This window comes from Channa argus, chromosome 17 (genome assembly GCF_033026475.1).
Source record: "Channa argus isolate prfri chromosome 17, Channa argus male v1.0, whole genome shotgun sequence".
NCBI lineage: Eukaryota > Metazoa > Chordata > Actinopteri > Anabantiformes > Channidae > Channa > Channa argus.
The window spans coordinates 3155959-3167166 of NC_090213.1; the positions used below are offsets into that span (position 1 = coordinate 3155959).

General features: G+C 39.8%; 1 long non-coding RNA gene across 1 annotated transcript; it reads right to left on the bottom strand.

Annotated features, from left to right (window-relative positions):
- Positions 1-5770: 5770 nt before the first annotated feature.
- On the bottom strand, positions 5771-8764 carry LOC137102465 (uncharacterized). Its single transcript, XR_010911233.1, has 3 exons — positions 8637-8764; positions 8516-8544; positions 5771-7126 (listed from the first exon to the last, which is right to left on the bottom strand). It is a non-coding gene; the product is annotated as an uncharacterized lncRNA (long non-coding RNA).
- Between the last annotated feature and the right edge of the window lie 2444 nt (positions 8765-11208).

An 11208-nucleotide genomic window follows, 5' to 3' on the forward strand; every position in this document is an offset into this window, starting at 1 on the left:
AAAGTGACTCGTCCATGTGTAGCTGCTATTTACTGTATATATATTTTAATATTATTATTAATTTATCGATTTTACTGTTGAGTTATTTTTGGTGTCTGCTGCCTGCTCTGCTGGTTGTCAGTCAGCAAGTTCAGGTTCTGGTTTGGAGCCATTAAGCTGGTTGTGGTTTTCAGATGCAGCACAGAAAGTGTAGACTGACTGTTTGTGAAGCTTCAATACATCAGTGTTTTGGTGATTTTCTCTCTACTGCTGCCTAGAACACACACACACACACACACACACACACACACGCACACACACACTCACACTCACGCACACACACACACACACTCACACTCACGCACACACGCATAACCATCTGTGGCAGTAGTGATCAAATTAGCACAGCTAAATTATTATTTTTTCTTTTGATGATTTATTACAGTGGTTATTATAGTATTTATTATAGTGGTGTCAGGCGACTTCCATGGACCACAGGGTCAGTGGTTCGATCCCCAGTCCCGGCTATATATGTCGAAGGGTCAACCCCAACAGCCCATTCCCATCCCAAGCTGTGCAGTGCCGGTCGTAAAAAGTCCGGCGTAAAAACTGTGCCAATTCAACATGTGGACAACGATCCGCTGTGGCGACTCTGAACTCACAGGATAAGCTGAAAGGACATAAAAATAAATAAATAAAAAATTGTGTCAGGCGACTGTGGTGCAGGAAGGTACAGCGGTCGTCCACCGATTTCAAAGTTGTTTGTTTCGATCCCCGACTCCTCTGGTCACATGTCAAAGTGTCCTTTAGCAAGACACTGAACCCCAACTTAGTTGCTCCTGATGAGTGTTGGCCAGCTGCATAGCAGCTCCCCCATCGGTGTATGAGTGTGTGTCTGATTGTGAGTGTGAATGGGTAAATAAGAAGCAGGTTAAAGCGCTTTGAGTGCCAATAGGTAGAAAAGCTCTATATAAGTGCAGAACATTTACCATTTATCTATCAATGAAAGGCTTTTCCCCCCTTGTAATACCATCACTGTCCACTGGGAAAATTGACTGAATGACTTAGTGCTAGTGCAGTATCCAGCTTTATAAAACATCCATGGTTGTAAACCAGCTGATTAGACACCAGCTATGAGTCCAGCACCTAGTTCCTTAAAGTCAAGACTAAAATGCAAAGTGTGTTGGTGCAACTGCAGCTTCCTGGATATTATCAGGGGCTGTTCAGCAGGTGGGACATGATTTCTGATTGTATGAAACGTAATTGTGAAATATTCTTTTTCTAATAATTGTTCCAGTTTGGCTTTGGTGCATCATCGTTGTAGCTGTGGGTTTAGCAGTGATTGTTTTTGCAATAATCAGATGGAAGAAAAATAAAGGTGAGAAAAAAGTAGAGACAAGAAGTTTTGATGAAGCAGGATTTTCACTGTGGATGTTGATCTCAACTCTCTTATTTTCTCAGGGAAGGAAACAGGAATGAATGAAAACAGGGTGAGTTTTAGAACCGACAAACTATTTGTTTATACAATAATTATACAATATACCATTTTTTTCTATGTACAGATGTTCAAGATCTTTCACCACTCATCCATCACACTGTACCTACTTAAAACATCTTTATCATATTATATCTCACATGTGCTGCTTCCACTGTGCTTTTAGGAAAAAACAACAACTGGATGTTACTAAACTGTATTTGTGCAGCAGCTGAGACTAAAAACATGAATTATTAATCCACATGTTGAACAGTCTGTGTGTCGTCTTCTCTGTGCAGACTGATCCTGAAAATGAACTTTCCTACGCCTCCATCAGCTACAGCAGGAAAAAGGAAAGTAAAGCTCAGGTAATATGTCTGATTGTCAAGTAAATGTTCAATAATGAAGAAAATGACAAATTATCGTCACAATACAGTTAAATGTCGGTGGTTGTGTAGTTGGTAATTCTATAAACCACCTTATGAATGAAGATGACTTGGTGATTTTTAACAGTTACTGAGCATTTGTTCACACTACGACATGGATTTGATCATAAACACAGGAATATCATCATTTTTAGCACCGTAACACTTTAGACTTACAGGGTCAAAGATCAACAGCTTGTCCCTTCAGGGGTCACCACAGTCATTTGGTTTTCACATCGGATGTCCTTCCCGCCACAACCCTCCCATTTTTATCTGGGCTTAGAACCGGCACCAGCCCTTGGTGGTTGGGCACGGCCAAACCTGGTGGGGTGGGATTCGAACCCACGGCCTTCTGCATCCCAACCCAATGCTCTAACAATGAGCCTTGTACCGTCTTCTTATCTGTAGTTACACAGTATTTACACTGTAAGTATTTGTACCTATCATGTAATATTTAATAAGTACCCTCTAACTGTAAAATACTTATACTGTGGGTATTTTTCTTATTATTATCTAAGTTTACTTATTGTTACCAAGTAACAACAAATATGTATCCATACGTACTGCTACTAATAAGTACTCAGTAAGTTCACTGTACTTACACTGTAAGTCTAAAGCGATACCACTTAAATGTTTAGGTCATTATAGAACCTGTAACAGGAAATAACATTTACACAAAGCACAACATACCAGCTTATGTGCACGAGCTGATATGTTGGCTCCTACATTTAGGATTTGCTCAGTAACTTGTACCTGTGCTGTTGCTATAGATCAGGCTGCTTTGTCAGAGTTTGATTTCCACCTTGTTTTAACAGCAGCCAGACAGTCAGAGCTGCTGTCAGGTCATGCTGTGTTACATCTATTTGTACTTCAACCATGTGCTGCACTCTTTCTCCAGGATCCAGGTGATGATGATGATGAAGGTGATACTGTGACCTACAGCTCTGTGAAAGCTTCCACTGATCCCGGAGTCATCTACGCTGCCATTAACAAACCAAAGAAATAAGATGTTTCAGTTCCACGTTTGGATCATAGAGTTTAATATTTAAGAGTTGGAATAATGAGTTAACTGTGGCAAAGTGAGAAAATAGCTGAAATATATTAATAACAATTCAATATAATTGATCGATTGTGAAGTTGTCCTTAACAACAGTGACACATGGTCTGAAGCAGCTCATGTTTCCCACGTCCCTGCAACAACGTGTGTCTTTAAAACAGCTCAGACATTTTCAGTGTTGAAAGCTTTTCCTTGTTTCTGCCATTTAACCGAATGATGCTTCACATTTATGTAGGTTCATTATTCATATACTGGAATTTCTGTGCTTTATTGTTATATTTTACATATATATCAGCAACTTTTTCAGTGAGATGTATATTTAGCGTCAGTGTTTCAAGCACCAGCACCACAGAAGTGTTGTTGTTCAGCTCTGTAGCTTTTTCAGTTGCTGCCGTTTTTAGTCGTGAGAAGAACAAACCACCACCTCTGCTATGGCTTTGTCCACATTTATATTTACCAATTCTCCATGAGTCATTCAGTGCAATGTAAAGCTGCAAACATCACGTCACTGACCACTGACACACTGATGCTGTCAGATCTTAAAGCTTCTTTCCATCTAAAGAACTTGAGAAAACTCTAGTTCCCTTTTTGTCAAAGCAAACTAACAAGACAAGATAATGATCTCTACATGTCTTTTTATACGTCCATGCATCTTCTTCACCACATAAACACTTCCTCATTCAGCTCCCAGCACGTAGAGCATCAGTGAGGAAGTGCAGATTGAGAAATGTGTGTATATTCATTTTTAGACTTTTATATAAGTAAAGAATCTTTGTACTTGTTCTCAAACATTCATGGACCTGCTGTAACTACAGGATCATTTCATGGTGCAGCTTTCCACCCTCTGGTTTCCCCCCTCAAGCTGTGGTACAGCCCAACAATTACCTGTTCATTCACATCACCTGTGTCATGTCCTGTTTAACCTGCCTGTCTCCAGGTCTCTGATAGCAGATTGTTTTTGGTCCCATGAGTTTTCTGACCCTTGTATTTGTCTGAACCTGTCCAGTCCTGAACTTTATGATCATTGTTATGCTGTCGGATGTTAACACAGCTCCCTGCTCGACTCTCACGTCTCCTCAGTTAGTAGCAAACAGACTCAGCTCCCTACTCACCTGATCACCTTCCTGCCTCATCACTCACCACTGGAATCTGGCTTCTCTTCAGTTTTGTGTTCAGCTTTGTCACCAAGCTTCCCCCATCACAGCACCACTGGGAGTTTTCCAGAGTGTTTGACATTTGCTTCATGTTTCACGTTACCTGATTAACTTTTCTTTGCACTTGTTCTATTCTGCTCACCTTTAGTCAGCTTTGATCTGACATAGTTCAGTTGGCTTTGTTAATTTGCTTCCAATCATAGATTATTATTAGCAGTTACTGTTGTGTTGCTCTCTACCTTGGAAGGATTTTTGAGTTTTTTATTCCTTTAATCTGTAAATCTGTAAAGTTATTCCCTCCTGTATCTGTGCTTTACATTGTTGGTCCTTCAATAGAAATATTTAGTTTTATTTATCATTTTACAAACTTCTGGAATGATTCATGTTTTGTTATTTAAACCTTAACATCTTTCCACTCGCTTCAAACTTTTCCTGTGTGTTTGCACTTGGGTCGCGATTGTGAAAACATGAAAGATCTATATGTGAACAAGATTTCAACGTATGAAACATGCATGTAATCAGAACAAGGAAAATATAGCAAGACCTGATTTAATGCTGTGTTTTACCTTCTGACTCATAACAAGGTTTGATACCTAAACTAAAGGACACGTTGTCTCTTCCATTAACCCAACTGACACCCAGAGTCACTGCTCCAGCTGTAGAAATGTTGGATGCTCTGAGCTCTCACCTACTAACTGGGCAGAGAAGAAATACGATTTTCTGTGAGAGGAGCCATAGTCCAGAAATATTTTTCTCTATTGTAAATACCACAAGGTTTTCTTTAACTGATATCACCAATATTCCTCAATATGCGTGTTTTTAATAATTTAACTATGTAATGAGTTTAGTTTATAGATGAGGGCCAACAACTCTCATAATTTCAGCTCTGCCATCATCACAGGCTGATAAATATAATGTGGAATTGATGGCCATCAAATAAACATATTTAGAAATTCACATGTTTTGATATTTGTGATGCCAGTAAAAGATCTTTAAATGTGTCATTTACACTAAGGAAGAATACGTATAATAATAATTCTCCTTGTGCTGATAATCAGAGTCAGAGCTTTTCTGCTGAGAAATTAAAAACTCACAAATATGTAACAATAGTTTGGTCATGTAAACTGAATATAGTGCATCTTAATTAAATTAAGGTTTTGGTGCAATTCTGAGTTTGGACACATGAGGGCTCCCAAGAGACTCAGTCTATTGCCAGTAGCTGAAGTGAGGCAGAGAAACCAGACCACTGTCATCTGTCTCATGGTTTCACTGACATTATCAGTAATATAAAGTACAGTTGTCTTTACTTTCAAATATAAATTTACTTCATTACTTTTGCACATTGGCTACAAACTTCACCTCTAGGGTCTGTTACATATCCACTTTCTCAGATACACCTGAACACCAACCAATGGTCTTTTATATAATCTGCTTTTAGAAAACTAGTCTTAAAAATATTCATATTGATACCAAAAACATGTCACATGTGCAAACATAGGAACATTGTTAACAGTCCAGTAAAAAAACTACTTTAAATGTTGATTCAATAATAAACGTTAAATTAATACATTTCTTACAAAGAGGTTATGGCAGAGCTCTTGGATTCTCTTCATACTGTTTCTCCTTTTAGATTGAATCAGTTATATTTTCCAAAAGACCTGACTTTTAGATCCCAGTTAGTTTTTAATGCCGTGAATGTTTTTTTAGTTAGTTTTTTAACTTTGAATTTTTCTTGCAGACATTAGCAAAGATGGCAGGAAATGAGGAGACAGAGCTTTGACTTTAATTGAGGACATTTGTGGTTCATGGTCCACATCTTAACCTCTGAGCTTTTTCACTTGTCACCACAGAGTGGAGCCAGAGATCCACTACAACATGTGGAGCTCACTGCTGTACACTCACACTAATATACATGGACAAAAGTATGCAGACACCCAAACAGTCATATGTCCTTGCTGACTATCTCCTGGGTGGACAGTACAGAGCTGCACTATTGTTCTGAAGCAAGAAAAATGTGCAGACATCCAGAGTAATAGCCTGATGCAAAGAACCCAGTATTCCAGATATTGGGTGATAACATCTTTAGTTTCCTAATATCTTGTCTCTGTAAAGCAGTGCACTATGTTTGAATGCTCCTCTAAATACAAATGTCACCTTAATGTCCAAGAATATTTTTGAACACATATCCTCCTCATTCTTGTCCCTAAAGCAGCAAGTTTGCTCACTGCTGCCCCCCGATGGTCAGAGGAAGGAGTCACAATCAAACTATGGTTGTCAGCAATTAACAGTTCAAATGTGTCTTTTATTTCCTCCGTGTCCTGGAATTTACAATGACTTGTTTTAGTTTATTGTGGAAGTGAACTGTGGTGGCAGAGACATTCATTTTGACAATTTGTGATTCCTTCTCTCAACTACTGGATGCAGCAGTGAGCAAACTGCTTCTTGACAAACCACAGTGAGAACAAACCCCACAAACATGGGTCTGTCTCATGTGCAGTAAAGACACAGTCCAGAGTGTCTCTTAGAAATTCCTGGATTCTCCTGTGTATTAAGAGCAGCTCCCTTACACCTGCAAGTTGTATCAAATATTCCAGTGATTGTGTTTTTCTTCTGTCCTTGTCATATGTGGACTTAACATTTGCCTTTGTGCACGTTTCACTTTTAGAAAACACCAAGACATGTAAATGAGCTCTAATCCACAGTTTTGGTGAGAAGTGTGGGGACAGAACAGAATGCAAATAAAAATTGCGCTGATTGAAAAACTTAAGGTCACAAAGAATTCATGTAGAATTCATGTGATCACAACATTGGAAGTTAATCAAATCTTATGCAACTTGTAAGCACACAGAAAAGTTTTGAATCCAGAAGTAAAATAATGTAGGTTTCCTTTTGTTTTAGATGAGGTTTGGATTGAACTGTTAAACTGACTTAAGATGACTGTTGATGAAGTAGTTGATCAGTGGTGTCTGACAGAAGCAGAAGAGTATACAGCATTTTCATAATTCACTGTATCTTCATCTTCATCATCATTATGAACCTGTGGGAAACAACACAACACATTTGAGCTTCTGAGTCCAAACTGAGCTCAGTTTGTGGTTTAGGTGTGCTGAACTGTCTTATGTTGTCAGGTTTACTTCATAAATGAATCCAAAGCTCAAATTTCATTTTTGCTGCTATTTACAGTAAATATACATATTTATATTTAACATTTTCATGACCATTATATGCTGAAATAATTCATAACTCTATCATTTGTATTAACAGTTAATATTGAAGAAGAAACAGCACAAACACTGGTTCACATCAGAGTTTAGTAGAAGCAGATTTTAAAAATCACAAAATGGTTAAACTGTGATCATCTAAGTGCAGTGGATGTTTCCAAGAACTGTAGTACAAGTACACTTGTATCTGGAAGCTCCAGTTACTGGTGAATCAGTATCTTGGCCAAATCTACATCATGAAGACAATCTTCTAAAACCTTTGGCCACAATTACAGAAGTGAACCTGTGTAAATTGGTCTCAGTCAGAGTTAAACAGATAGAAGCTGCAACTTTCCCCCATTTCTCTGCAAAACTGCTCAAACTGTGTCAGGTTGCACAGGGATCATGAGTGAACAGCCATTTTCAAGTCCAGTCCCAAATTCTCAGGTGGATTGAGGTCTGAGCTCGGAGACTCCAGAACATCAACCTTGTCTCTAATAGAGCTGTCAGTTGATTCAAATGTTGAATCAAGTCCTGTCTGTAATTTAATCATATTCTTTATTATCTGATCAAAAGTTAGTGTCAATGTCAAGTTTTAATAGTCTCATCTCAGTTCACATAAACACACAAACATCTATTTTTTTATGTATTAATAGCAATTAGCCAACAAACTCACTGTGGTTCACACACAAACTGACAGTGGAAGAAAAACTGTGGGTGAAGCAGATGTTACTGTTTCTCTGCACATCTGTGTTTGTTGGATGGTGTTAAAACGGTGAAATGTGTGTGAACATTAACACTGACAGTCCTATAAACTATTTCTGTGTAGCTTTGGTTGTGTGCTTGGACTGAAATGTGCTCCAGGAGATTTTCAGTGCATTGGACATTTAGTTGTATTCATCCTCAGTGAATCATTTGATGGAGTTTCTGTTTAAATTGTCTTCATAGTGTCGATTTTAGCTGGATACTGATTCACCAGTAACTGCAGCTTCCAGACACAAGTGTATTTGTACAACTATTACTGAAAACACTCACTGCACTTTGATGATCACTGTTTAACTATTGTGTGACGTCTGAAACCAACTGACTTCACCAGTGATGATTTGAGTCACTTTAAAGGAGGTGAATCACAATTTTTATTTTTTATATTAATAATAGTCATTTAGATTAATTTGTAAAGATCTGTTTTCACATTGACATGAAAGTTGATCAGTGTTTAAACTCACAGTGACGTCTTCCCTCTGTGTTTTGTTCCCTGAAAAGACAAAGAAAAAACATGAGAAAGAAAAGCGTTGACTTTGCTTTAACAGCAAAACTCCAGATGTAACAAACTGTGAATGTTCTCACCTTTAGTTCTCGTCCACATTTCCACTGTAACAACTGATATTGTGAGCGCTGCTAAAGCCACAGACACAATGATGGATCTCAGCATAAATGGACAATCTGAAAAAAATGGAGCCGTCAATCAATGAAAAATAAAATCCTGATGTTTGTTTTTGTAGTAACTTGAGATTAATAGTGAATGAATCATGTTCTATGTTTTCTTGCTTTCATAAGCCAATATGCAGGCACTTCACAGATCCATATATTAATAATGCTCCAAACAGGTTTGTACAATAACTTCATTAAGCTGAAGTCTTTACAGCAGAGTCATGACAGTGCAGCTAATTTCACAGTCATTAAAACCAGTGCAGCACATGTTCCCGTGCATAAACATTTAAAAACTTAGGTTTTTACTGGGTAAGCTAGGACAAGCACCAAACTAGGACAGGAGATATACTCAACTAGTAAGCACTGTTTGAAATGTGTTTGTTGGTTTCAGAAGTAGCTGAGTTTCTGTCATTTTTCTTGAGTCGGCTGATTTAGTCTGTTTGTTTTTAATAGTTAAGAACTGTAGTTAGAAAGTTTTGCTCTTCTGGTGAAGTGGATATTTGGTCTGTTGTTGGTGGTAGTTTCATCTTAGGAATCACCGAGCGTTCACACCTTTGACCTAACAAAGGCACAAGTTAGGTTGGTTTCAACGAGGGGGCGGTTTCGGCTGTAGTCAATTAAGACCATATATAAGGAACCTGTTGGGCTGGAGGGTCAAGTCAAGTCAAGTCAAGTCAAGTGGCTTTTATTGTCATTTCTACTATACACAGTGGTACACAGTACACAGTAGAAACGAGATAACGTTCCTCCAAGAACCAAGGTGCTACAAACAACACAAGCTATAATAAAGTGCATCGAGTGCAACCAAGTGCAAACAGTGCAGACGAAAAAACAGTACAGAGGGACAGTGTAGACAGACAACACAAGTAACACAGGACAGGACACAAGACACAAGACCCAAGACAGTGCCGACCAGTAAACCTACTGTATACTATTTTACAGTACAGTACAGTTCAGTTAAGTGTGCTAGGGGTGTTAAAAAAAAGAGCAGCATGTAAACGGTATCGTGCATTTAAATGTCCAGCATGTAAAAAAAGTGCAATTGCATTGGAATGTGCAAAAAACAGCAGGTAAACAGTGTAGTGCAGTAAATGTAGAATGATAAAAGTAAATAATAATAAATAAGTGGTGGTGGAATGAGATGAGTAGTGAGTGATGAGAATGTGCTGAGTTCGGTTTGCAGTGTGTTTAAGTTCTATTTCAGTTCTGTGTGTTGAGGAGCCTGATGGCTTGTGGGAAAAAACTGTTGCATAGTCTGGATGTGGTGGCCCGAATGCTTCGGAACCTCTTTCCTGATGGCAGGAGTGTGAAGAGTGTGTGTGATGGGTGTGTGGGGTCGTCCACAATGCTGTTGGCTTTGCGGATGCAGCGTGTGGTGTAAATGTGCATGATAGAGGGCAGAGAGACTCCGATGATCTTCTCAGCTGTCCTCACTATCCTCTGTAGGGTCTTGCGATCCGCGACGGTGCAGTTCCCAAACCAGGCAGTGATGCAGCTGCTCAGGATGCTCTCAATGGTCCCTCTGTAGAACATGGTCAGGATGGGGGGAGGGAGATGGGCTTTCCTCAGCCTTCTCAGGAAGTAGAGACGCTGCTGGGCCTTCTTGGTGATGGAGCTGGTGTTGACTGACCAGGTGAGGTTGTCCGCCAGATGAACACCAAGGAATTTGGTGCTCTTGACTATCTCCACTGAGGATCCATCGATGATCAATGGAGAATGGTCACCCTGTGCTCTCCTGAAGTCCACAACCATCTCTTTAGTTTTGTCAACGTTCAGAGACAGGTTGTTTGCTCCACACCAGGCTGTTAATCGTTGCACCTCCTCTCTGTAGGCTGACTCGTCGTTCTTGCTGATTAGACCCACCACGGTCGTGTCATCAGCAAACTTGACTATGTGGTTTGAGCTGTGCATTGCTACACAGTCGTGCGTCAGCAGAGTGAACAGCAGAGGGCTGAGCACACAGCCCTGAGGGGCTCCAGTGCTCAGTGTGGTGGTGCTGGAGATGTTGTTCCCGATCCGGACTGACTGGGGTCTCCCAGTCAGGAAGTCCAGAATCCAGTTGCAGAGGGAGGTGTTCAGGCCCAGTATGCTCAATTTCTCGGTCAGGTGCTGAGGGATGATTGTGTTGAATGCTGAGCTGAAGTCAATGAACAGCATTCGTACGTATGAGTCCTTACTGTCCAGGTGGGTGAGGGCCAGATGGAGGGTCGTGGAGATGGCATCGTCCGTGGAACGATTTGGACGATACGCAAACTGCCCTTGGGTCAGCCCTTGTTCAGCCCTTGTGTGAAGACTGACGGTGTAAAGACAAGCGAGTCTACCTGCGCGAGTCCACCGAGCGAGGACATTAGGTAGTTTTATTTCAAACTTCTTCTACTTCTGTTTCTCTACTTTGCTTCACATTAACCCTTTCTACTCCAGGAAGCCTTTTCTTTGTTATACTATGTGTTTTCAGCAGATCCCTGTTCTCCTCCGCAGACGCAGGACA